General features: G+C 47.5%; 1 protein-coding gene across 1 annotated transcript in view; it reads right to left on the reverse strand.

Annotated features, from left to right (window-relative positions):
• Window positions 1-12,200, reverse strand: part of MAP2 (microtubule associated protein 2) — a 215,228-nt gene that overhangs the window by 166,822 nt on the left and 36,206 nt on the right. Inside the window, exon 3 of the mRNA XM_060257049.1 lies at window positions 639-705. The gene's annotated coding sequence lies outside the window, so the exon portion shown is untranslated. The remainder of the gene's footprint in view (window positions 1-638; window positions 706-12,200) is intronic.

Below are 12,200 nucleotides of genomic sequence, written 5' to 3' on the forward strand. Positions count from 1 at the left end.
GATTCCATTGATTCTGTAGAATGATTCCTCTTCCAAAATGTAATGAAGGGGGACCACCGCTGTTTGGAGATCTATGTTAAATATCTGTCTTTCCCATTTTGAATAAGAAGACGACTGAAGATTGATACCCCGGCCCTTCTCAATGAATCAGAGACTCAGAGCAGTTTACAATCTCCTATATCTTGTCCCCCCACAACAGACACCCTGTGAGGTGGGTGGGCCTGAGAGGGCTCTCACAGCAGCTGCCCTTTCAAGTACAATTCCTGCGAGTAGAGGAGTGGGGAATCAAACCCGGTTCTCCCAGATAAGAGTCTGCACACTTCACCACTAAACCAACCTGGCTCTCAACTATTGTATTTTATTTACGCACAGCTATTTTATTCATCAGGTTTATATCCCATAGCCTCCAATACCAGTGATCCAGACTTGGTAAAAATGGGAACATTTAAAATAATAAAAACAGAGAAACCAATACGGAGTTGACAGCAGTCTCTAATGGTGGCACGGAAATGACATCAACAGCTTGCTTACCTGGTTCTTGACAACTTTTCAAGTGACTCCCTGTCTGTTAAAAAAAGTCTCTTTCAAAATGAGCACGCTGCCCAATCCCACTCTGTTAGAAGAAGACACCATCTTACCTCTTTAATCTGCAGGTGGTAAAGGTGGGAGGTTCCTATCTTCTGTTCTCCAGAAAGCAAGACGCTCCTGTGGAAAAAAGAGACAAGCCCCCCATTTCAGTTTGGAAATAACTTTTTAAATCAAAACATCTGTCGATTCACAGCACTGACAATCGTCAGGACAAATGCAACAACCCGAGACTACATTTGCGATGGGAACTCCGGATTCTCCTCCAGGTCATCTGGGCTGCGGGCTGCGGTTCAGTGCATTTACAAAGGAATGCTTTTTCCTGGATTGCTTGTCTAGCTCATTTCATCAAACATCTGAGTTTCTGACAGACGGCTGGCCAGTTGGCGCGTAATAATAGCTCCTGTCCTCTGCTTGTTTGCAGAAGGCTGAAACCTAAATTGACTGATCTATTTAGTTGTCCCATTAGGGCCTAGTCCCCTTTCACGAAAAGGAAAGGAAAGGTCCCCTGTGCAAGCGCCAGTCGTTTCCGACTCTGGGGTGAAGTTGCTCTCACAACGTTTTCATGGCAGACTTTTTACAGGGTGGTTTGCCATTGCCTTCCCCAGTCTTTTTACACTCCCCCCCCCCAGCAAGCTGGGGACTCATTTGACTGACCTCGGAAGGATGGAAGGCTGAGTCAACCTTGGGCCAGCTACCTGAATCCAGCTTTCGCTGGGATCGAACTCAGGTTGTGAGCAGAGAGTTCAGATCACAGTACTGCAGTGCTGCTGCTTTACCACTCTGCGCCACGGGGCCCCTTTCATGAGCCTGGCCTATATTCCCCAGACATAGTTAATGTGGACCTACAAAGGAAGGACTCTCACCTGAAGGGCCTAGGCTAGCCTGATCTGATCAGATCTTGGAAGCTAAGCAGGGTCAAGCCATGGTTAGTATTTGAATGAGAGACCACCTAGCCTGTGCCATCTAGGCCTGAGCCATCTAGGTCAGGTTAGGTGTACATACAGAAAATTTATGTGCATGCCTAAAAATGTTAAGCATAAAAGGAACAGACATATGTTTTGGAAGCATGCAGGGGTGGAATTCTAGCAGGAGCTCCTTTGTGTATTGGGCCACACACCCCTGATGTAGCCAATCCTCTAAGAGCTTACAAGGCTCTTTTTTGTAAGCTCTGGGAGGATTGGCTACATCGGGGTGTGTGGCCTAATATGCAAAGGAGCTCCTGTTAGGACTCCACCCCTGGAAGCATAAGAACATAAGAGAAGCCATGCTGGATCAGGTGAATGGCCCATCCAGTCCAACACTCTGGGTCACATAAGAGAAGCCATGTTGGATCAGGCCAATGGCCCATCCAGTCCAACATTCTGGGTCACACAGTGGCCAAAACAACAACAACAACCCAAGTGCCATCAGGAGGTTCACAATTGGGGCTAGAAGCTCTTCCACTTTGCCCCCCCTCCCCCAAGCACCAAGAATACAGAGCATCACTGCCCCAGACAGTTCCAATAATATGCTGTGGCTAATAGCCACTGATGGACCTCTGCTCCATATTTTTATCCAATCCCCTCTTGAAGCTGGCTATGATTGTAGCTGCCGCCACGTCCTTCGGAAGTGAGGTCCACGTGTTAATCATCCTTTGAGTGAAGGACTTCCTTTTATCCGTTCTAACCCGACTGCTCAGCAATTTCATGGAATGCCCGCGAGTTCTTGTATCGTGAGAAAGGGAGAAAGGTACTTCTTTCTCTACTTTCTCCATCCCACACATAATCTTGTAAACCTCTACCATGTCACCCTGCAGTCGACATTTCTCCAAGGATGTGTCATACAAGTACACTCAAAGAGCAAGGACTAGCTGCAGCCCCGATAGAGTGTGCACTTGGCAGTATTTCTTGATTTACTGCCAGGGAATTGGTGGAAGGGTGTTAAAAGGACTGGGAATGTTTCAAGCCTGGTCCTCTAGCAGTGCACACTGTGTTAACAGCAGTTATAGGTCTCTCAGACCCCTGCAGGAGGTGGGGGATCGCCCACTCTGGGCAGGACCGGATCGACATGTTTTTGAGGGGGGGGGCAAAATTAAAAAATGGCGCCCCCTTATGGGCCATTCTATCTTATGGTCCCATAGAATACAATGGACTCCATACTCAATTTGGCACCCCCCCCTCCATCGGCGCTCTGGGCAAGCACCCCCCTCTGTCCCCCCCCCCCCCGAGATTCGGCCCTGACTCTGGGGCCCTCTCTCTGGCACCAACCAGGTGATCAGCAGGGGGACTTACTGGCAGCAGAGGCTTAGGCCTCTGCTCCTGGTGATGCAGCGACATCATTTCCGGTGAGCACAGGAAATGACATCATCGCAGCAGTAGTGACACATGGATGCTTTGGAATTTGGACAAAAACTCTTTGGCAAAATGGCTTCTACCGTGGAGTTTTTGTTCAAATATCAGAGCATCCCCATGTTGTTGGCGACGTGATGATGCCTCCTCCAGTGTGTGCCAGAAGAGATGTCACTGTGTCACTGGTGACAGAGGGCTAGGCCTCAGTTTGATGCCAGTAAGTCCCCCCCAACCCCACTCCTGCTGGTTTCCAGGGGGCACCGGGCAACCCTAGGTGGCTGCCCCGGCCAAGGATTTCTGGCAGGACCCAATGCTGCAGAGTCTGCCAACCACAAGCTGCAAGAGAAGGATATGAAGAGCATGTACAATAGAGGGACCCATGGTGGGCACGGTAATGGCCTTCCCATCTGCACACACCACCAGCACCGGGGGTGGAATTCTAACAGGAGCTCCTTTGCATATCAGGCCACGCCCCCCTGCTGTAGCCAATCCTCCAAGAGCATACAGTGCTCTTCATACAAGGCCTATTGTAAGCTCCAGGAGGATTGGCTACATCAAGGGCATATGGCCTAATATGCAAAGGAGCTCCTGCTAGAATTCCACCCCTGACCAGCACCATCGGGGAAAGGACATACAGTCAGTGTGAGGGCACAAAGACAGAGAAAAGAAGGCAGGTAGGGAATGGGATGCGGGTAGACTGGAAGGCAGACATGTGCGGGGGTCCTGGTGGTGGTTAGAGGAGGATGGGGGACCCTAAGCGCGGTATGCACGGGGCCTTCATGAACCTGGAACTGGACACACTTCCAAGCAATAAAGAGCTGCATGCATGAACACACAAAGCTGCCTTATACTGGATCAGATCTTTGGTCCATTGAGTTCTGTATTGTCTACTCAAGAAGATGATGATGATGATGAAGAAGAAGAAGAATTGCAGATTTATAACCCGCCTTCTCTCTGAATCAGAGACTCAGAGCGGCTCACAATCTCCTATAACTTCTCCCCCCACAACAGACACTCTGTGAGATGGGTGGGGCCGAAAGGGCTCTCACAGCAGCTGCCCTTTCAAGGACAACCTCTGCCAGAGCTATGGCTGACCCAAGGCCATTCCAGCAGCTGCAAGTGGAGGAGTGGGGAATCAAACCTGGTTCTCCCAGGTAAGGGTCCACACACTTAACCCCTACACCAAACTGGCTCTCAGACTTGCAGCACTCCAGAATTTCAAGCAGAGGTCCTTCACATGACCTACTACCTGGTTCTTTTAACTGGAGGTGTTGAACCTGGGACCTGCTGCATTCCTACCACTCAGCCATGGCCCCTTCTCCTTCACAAATAATAAGAAGAAGAAGAAGATATTGGATTTATATCCTGCCCTTCACTCCGAAGAGTCTCAGAGCGGCTCACAATCTCCTTTACCTTCCTCCCCCATAACAGACACCCTGTGAGGTGGGTGGGGCTGAGAGGGCTCTCACAGCAGCTGCCCTTTCAAGGACAACCTCTGTGATAGCTGTGGCTGACCCAAGGCCATTCCAGCAGGTGCAAGTGGAGGAGTGGGGAATCAAACCCGTTTCTCCCAGATAAGAGTCCACGCACTTAACCACTACACCAAACTGGCATTTCCAGATTACCAAATGAGGTATTTAAATGGTTTTAATGGTTTAAACGGTTTAATGGTTTTAGATGTATTTAAATGGTTTATGAATATGTGTGTTTGATGTGTTGGTATGTTTGTGGAAGAGCACCTCATTTCGTTGCTCTTTTTGTTGAGAACAATGACAATAAATTCATCTAAATCTAAATCTAAAAGGTAATCTGGAAATGAGGCTCTAGCCCCCACTGATTTTTGCAACCTCCCACCCCTGGCATGCAGAGGCATCTTAAAACAAATTAATTGCATTCTGGCTCAGCAGAATGATCGATACCGTGGAGACATAGGAGTGCCTTCAGCAGCATCGACCTCGCTGGGCCTTCAAATGTGCCGTTACAGCAATAATAATAATAATAATAATAATAATGCAAAATGGCTTCCCTCCGGGGATGAGCAGAAAGAAGAGCATGAAACGTGATTTCCTGTAGAGACAGCTTTTGGGCACAGATGTGATCCAAATATGACAAATCCTGCAGCCTCTGAATGATTCAAATAACAGGTGAAAGTTAAGGTTCACTCTCTGCCCTTATTGGATAAGAAAGTAAAGAAACAAATTAACACTTGGTAACATTCTCCTAAGGACCATAAGGAAGGCCAAGCCCTTGCAGAATTGGATACGTTAACAATGAGATTAAGAGGAGGGAATTTACAAGATTGTAAAAAGACTTGGGACCCACTGTATTCATGGATAAAAAGGATGGGAACTGATATGAGGAATTCGAATTTGTGTAATGGAAATACCCCTTAAGCTCTTGGTGTTGGGGGGGTAGGTGGTGGTTATTATGAATGTTGTATATTTATGTTATTGTTGTTTTGGGTTGTATTTGTACATGTATATTGGTTAATAAACTTTGCTCTTTTGGAAGAAAAAAAAAATTAAAGAAAGGAAGGCCAAGCCCAGAAGAATAGATGCTTTTGAGATGTGGTGCTGGAGAAGACTCTTGAGAGTCCCTTGGACTGCAAGAAGATCCAATCAGTCAGTCCTAAGGGAAATCAACCCAGACTGTTCCCTGGAAGGTCAGACGCTGAAGCTGAAGCTCAAATCCTTTGGCCAACAAATGAGAAGGGAGCCCTCACTGGAGAAGATCCTGAGGTTGGGAAAGACAGAAGGCAAAAGAAGAAGGAGACGGCAGAAGATGAGATGGCTGGACAGCATTACTGATGTAACTAACACGAATTTGAGCAGACTTCAGAGGATGGTGGAAGACAGGAGGGCCCGGCATGGTCCATGGGGTTGCAAAGAGCTGGATTCGACTGTGTGACTGAACAGCAACAACATTGCTCTCAATGCACAGCAGCCAAGAAGGTCTGAGCGCCTGCTCCGGCTGCAACGCCACTGAGGATGTTCTCCGCAGCTGAGAACGAAACGTCTGGAAGGAAAACTTTCTCCAGTAGAACATGGCACTTGATCCCGAAAGATTCTACAAACCCTAAAGCAACAACATTCTCCTAGACCTGGACAGTCTGATCTGGTCAGATCCCAGAAGCTAAGCTGGGTCAGCCCTGGTTAATATTTGGATGGGAGACCTCTTGTCGAGCACCGCAAGTTCTTTACCAATCAACACTCCTTTTATTTGAGAAAGGAATTTATTTGAATAAGCAAAGACATGGCAGGCAGGCAAGCAGGTCTTTGCCGAAACTGAAGGCAAAGGCTTCATCCAGCCTAGATATACCTCAGTCCATCCATTACATACTTTGAAAGCCAAAGTGCCAAAATCTACCAATCATTATGTTTCCCCCCTTTCATAAGAACAGAAGAGAAGCAAAGTTGGATCAGGCCAATGGCCCATCCAGTCCAACATTCTGTGTCACAAAGTGGCCAAAACCCAGGGGACATCAGAAGGTCCATCAATGGGGCCAGAACTCCAGAAGCCCTCCCACTGTTGCCCCTCCAAGCACCAAGAAGATAGAGCATCACTGCCCCAGACATTAGAACGTAAGAGAAGCCATGTTGGATCAGGCCAATGGCCCATCCAGTCCAACACTCTGTCATAAAGTGGCCAAAACCCACGTTCCATCAGAAGGTACAACAGTGGGGCCAGAACTCCAGAAGCCCTCCCACTATTGTCTCCCAAGCACCAAGAAGACACAGCATCATTGCCCCAGACAGAAGAATGTAAGAGAAGCCATGTTGGATCAGGCCAATGGCTCATCCAGTCCAACACTCTGTTTCACACAGTGGCCCAAATAACCCAGGTGCCATCAGGTCCACCAGTGGGGCTAGAAGCCCTCCCACTGTGCCCCCCCCCAAGCACCAAGAATACAGAGCATCACTTGCCCCAGATAGAGCGTTCCAACAATATACAGTGACTTTCCATCACTTTCAGTTAGCTAAACCCCCCTAGTCCAGCAGAAAATGAAACACTTGAAAGTTTCTGTGAACCAATAACATCTATGGGTCTGAACTTGGAGAGCTTGGTTCTCAGGGTGGAAAGGATGCATGATATGGTTTCAGACATAACAGACCAGTATGTGAGAACAAAGAGATAGCCACAAAGTAGGACCCAAAGGTTACTACATGTTACATATAATCTTGGTTCCCCTCCCCAGAATCATGTCAAGAGGCACTCTTGACACCTCCAAGGGAGTCCAGGGTGGCTACTCAGAGGCAAGCAACAGCAAACCACCTCTGAATGTCTCTTGCCTTGAAAACATCATGAGATAGGTCACTATAAGTTGGCTGTGGCTTGACCACACTTTCCTTCACTAACTTCAACAACAAGACGTAGAGGCTGAGGCCTTCCCCTGATGTTGCCTCTTGACTCTGCGATCCAGAGGTTGACTGCCTCTGAACAAGGAGGTTCCCTTTTGTCACCAAGGCTAGTAACCCTTGATAGACTTCTCATTTCAATTGTGCCAGTTATGCCATTAAAGGTTTGCTTGTTATGCCATTAAAGGTTTGCTTGTTATGCCATTAAAGGTTTGACTTCTCCTCATGTCAATTGTGCTTGTTATGCCATTAAAGGTTTCCCAACAAAAGTCCGTATAGTCAAAGCGATGGTATTCCCAGTGATAATGTATGGCTGTGAGAGTTGGACCATAAGGAAGGCTGAGCGCAGAAGAATAGATGCTTTTGAGCTGTGGTGCTGGAGAAGACTCTTGAGAGTCCCTTGGACTGCAAGAAGATCCAATCAGTCAGTCCTAAGGGAAATCAACCCTGACTGTTCCCTGGAAGGTCAGATGCTGAAGCTGAAGCTGAAATACTTTGGCCACCAAATGAGAAGGGAGCACTCACTGGTTGTTTTCGCACTCACCTTCCGCCGGCGCGACCCCCCTCTTCACCGCGCAGGATCTGCGCGGATTTCGCACTAAATGCTGCGGAGCAGCCAGAAAAGCCTTAGCTCCCGTCGCAAAAGCCGTGCAAACGCCAAACTGCTTTTTGGCGGTTTCAGTTTGAGCGGCTTTTGCGCCGGGAGCTTCCGGCTTTTCTGGCTGCTCCGCAGCGTTTAGTGCGAAATCCGCGCAGATCCTGCGCGGTAAAGAGGGGGGTCGCGCCGGCGGAAGGTGAGTGCGAAAACGACCACTGGGTCACAAAGAGTCGGACTCGACGGTGCGACTGAACAACAACAACAAAAGCAGTAGAAAAGAGCAAGCCTCTAGGAGCACCTTCAAGACTAACAACATATGTGACAGGATGAGTTTTCATGAGTCACTGCTCACTCTTTTGTTGTGGCCTACAGGTAGTAGCTGGAGATCTGATATTACCAGAGAAATCAGTTCACCTGGAGAAAACAGCTGCTGTGAAGGGTAGACTCTGGCATGACACCTTGCTGATGTAACTAACACAAATTTGAGCAGACTTTGGAGGATAGTGGAAGACAGGAGGGCCTGGCATGACTTGGTACAGGGGGTCACAAAGAGTCGGACTCGACTGTGCAACTGAAGAAAAAAAAAAAGGTATGGTACGACTTCTCCTCCATGAATCTATCTAACCTCCTTTTAGGCTGTTTATTCCTAATGCTACCGCTGTCCCACATTGGTCTTGTCAGCCACCAGCGAGCCTGCAGCAGACGTGGACTATTGCACCCTTCTTAAATCTTCGTTCGCGAAGCCAAGCCGAGAGAGAGACCGCTACATCCACTGGCAGCAAATCCCACATTTTAATCACTCTCTGTGTCAAGTAGTATTTCCTTTTGTCCATCCTGAACCAACTGCCCATCAACTTCACTGGATGCCCCTGAGTTCTAATACTTTAGGAGAGGGTGAAAAAGTTCTTTTTGCCAACTCTTCACCCCACGCGTAATTTTATACACCTCTGTCATTTCTTTAGTTGTCTCTTTTCTAAACACAGTTAAGTTTGATCAATGGAGCATTATCAGGATGCTGGAATGGACTTAATAATACCCACACGATTGGTCTATAGAACCGAAAATAAATTTGCAAAGCTGTCTTTCCAACTTTCTTTTTACTGCATTTATATATATATATATATATAATACTGAGGCTGATCTTGAGATGCAGAAGGAAATAAGGGAGGGGACTAAAGCAGATGTTATGATACTGGGAGACTTCAACTACCCTCACATTGATTGGATAAACATGTGCTTGAGTCATGCTGTAGAAAAGCAATTCCTAGATATCTTAAATGACTGTGCACTGGAATAGGTGGTCAATGGAGCATTATCAGGATGCTGAAATGGACTTAGCAACACCCACATGATTGGGTGTAAAATTCAGACAATGGGGAGAAGGCATCAATTTTCTGCTGCCCCTTTGCCAGTCGAGGTTTATTCTGGTGGGTTCGCCCACCCCCAGATTTCTCGATTCATGAGACTACTGTTTCTTATTGTGGAGTAAGCAGAGCTGGTGCTAGGGGTTCTGCTGTTCGAGGCAGCCCCCTGCGCCATGCCCCCCCCCAATCCTCCTTTATGGAGCTCATATCGCGCATGTGCAAAGTGCGCGTGTGGCACAATGACATCACCGGACGTTATGTCATTGTGCAGGGTGGTGGGGGATGAGAGAGCAACAGACGGCACACAAGGGTGTTGCTGCGCCACCACTTCCCCCCTGCACTAAGGTCTTTGGAGGCTTCCAAGGGAGCCACAGGCTAAAAAAACTGAGCTAGCTCACACTAACTCATGGAGTAAAAGAACAAGTCCTCTTGTGGATCAAAAACTGGCTGAGTAATAGGAAGCAGAGAGTGAGTATAAATGGGCAGTCTTCGCAGTGGAGGACGGTAAGCAGTGGGGTGCCGCAGGGCTCGGTACTGGGTCCCATGCTCTTTAACTTGTTCATAAATGATTTAGAGTTGGGAGTGAGCAGTGAAGTGGCCAAGTTTGCGGATGACACTAAATTGTTCAGGGTGGTGAGAACTAGAGAGGATTGTGAGGAACTCCAAAGGGATCTGTTGAGGCTGGGTGAGTGGGCGTCAACGTGGCAGATGCGGTTCAACGTGGCCAAGTGCAAAGTAATGCACATTGGGGCCAAGAATCCCAGCTACAAATACAAGTTGATGGGGTGTGAACTGGCAGAGACTGACCAAGAGAGAGATCTTGGGGTCATGGTAGATAACTCACTGAAAATGTCAAGACAGTGTGCGTTTGCAATAAAAAAGGCCAACGCCATGCTGGGAATTATTAGGAAGGGAATTGAAAACAAATCAGCCGGTATCATAATGCCCCTGTATAAATCGATGGTGCGGTCTCATTTGGAGTACTGTGTGCAGTTCTGGTCGCCGCACCTCAAAAAGGATATTATAGCATTGGAGAAAGTCCAGAGAAGGGCAACTAGAATGATTAAAGGGCTGGAACACTTTCCCTATGAAGAAAGGTTGAAACGCTTGGGACTCTTTAACTTGGAGAAACGTCGACTGCGGGGTGACATGATAGAGGTTTACAAGATAGTGCATGGGATGGAGAAAGTAGAGAAAGAAGTACTTTTCTCCCTTTCTCACAATACAAGAACTCGTGGGCATTTGATGAAATTGCTGAGCAGACAGGTTAAAACGGATAAAAGGAAGTATTTCTTCACCCAAAGGGTGATTAACATGTGGAATTCACTGCCACAGGAGGTGGTGGCGGCCACAAGTATAGCCACCTTCAAGAAGGGTTTAGATAAAAATATGGAGCACAGGTCCATCAGTGGCTATTAGCCACAGTGTATGTGTGTATATAAAATTTTTTGCCACTGTGTGACACAGAATGTTGGACTTGATGGGCCGTTGGCCTGATCCAACATGGCTTCTCTTATGTTCTTATGTTCTAACTCGGTTTAGAGCGTTAGAGAACTTTAGAGGGTTTCAGAACTCTTGCATGTATGCCATCCGGGCCTGGTGACTTATCAGTTTTTAGTTTTAATAGTCTTCCATCTATACCTTGGGGTGAAGAGCTACTGATGGACCTCTGCTCCACATGTTTATCCAGTCCCCTCTTGATGACATCTGTGGTTGAAGCTATCAATGCTTTATTCCTGTGTCTTTTCTCCCCAAGGCCATCTTTTAAAAAAAAAAAAATACATCTGGCTCGGAAGATCCATGCAGGGATCCACATCTTTGCAGGGAGGCAGCTCAAGGCCTCTTTCCTTGCGTAAGTTGACACCCAAATGGCAACCTCTGTATCCACATGCTGGTTGGGGGGGAGGGACACCATTCAGCCTTCGGTACCAAGGGATGCCCCCTTCTGTCCACTGCTTACTGGTAACCGCTACCATGTAACCACGATCCTTGTGTGTTAAAGATGACTGGGCAACTTTGTGGTTCTCATGACTTAACGGATTGTTGTGACTCTAATTGTGGCCATCTGGGGTACCATCCCAGTCCTCCAACCCTAACAGTTGTCGCTCGGATGAAGCCTGTTCTTTGTAACTATTGCCAACATCGTACCGATGAAGAGCCGAAGAAGACGTTCAACTTGCAATTAATGCCACGGCACTTAACAAATGCTTTGGCGAGAGAACGGCACCGTGCAGTTGTCATTAAAATTACAGCTCTTTGACACAACCACTTGCTTTGCAGCCATTCGGGCACGGGTGAGTCGGAGGATTGTTGTGACGATGCTGTCAAGAGGAATGATTTTAATGCATGGCTGAACAATGTGGCCACCTGCTATTTTATTATCTAATATTTGTAACGCAACAAGGGCTCGTAAAGTCTGACAGCGTTTTCCCAGACCAATAAAATCAGATGTTTACTGGATTTCGCTCCCCTCACAATGCAACCATCTGCCAACAATACAAAATAGTCTCTGTCTCCTATTCGGCATCTCTAGTCTACCACATTTTGTAATTGTCTGCAGAAATTCAGTTGGGTAGAAAGAGGCACTACCTGGAAGTCCTGATGTGGAGCTGGGATCTCTTGGCAAAAATATATCAGTTGCCGGGGGTAGAATTCCAGCAGGAGCTCCTAAGAACATAAGAGAAGCCATGTTGGATCAGGCCAGTGGTCTATCCAGTCTAACACTGTGTCACACAGTGACTAAAAAAACCAAGTGCCATTAGGAGATCCATCAGTGGGGTCAGGACACGAGAAGCCCTCCCAGTGTTGCCCCCCCAAACACCAAGAATACAGAGCATCACTGCTTCAGACATAAGAACATAAGAGAAGCCATGTTGGATCAGGCCAATGGCCCATCCAGTCCAACACTGTCACACATTGGCCAAAACTCAGGTGCCATCAGGAGGTCCACCATCAGGGCCAGGACACT

The sequence above is a fragment of the Heteronotia binoei genome, chromosome 16, assembly GCF_032191835.1.
Source record: "Heteronotia binoei isolate CCM8104 ecotype False Entrance Well chromosome 16, APGP_CSIRO_Hbin_v1, whole genome shotgun sequence".
Lineage (NCBI taxonomy): Eukaryota > Metazoa > Chordata > Lepidosauria > Squamata > Gekkonidae > Heteronotia > Heteronotia binoei.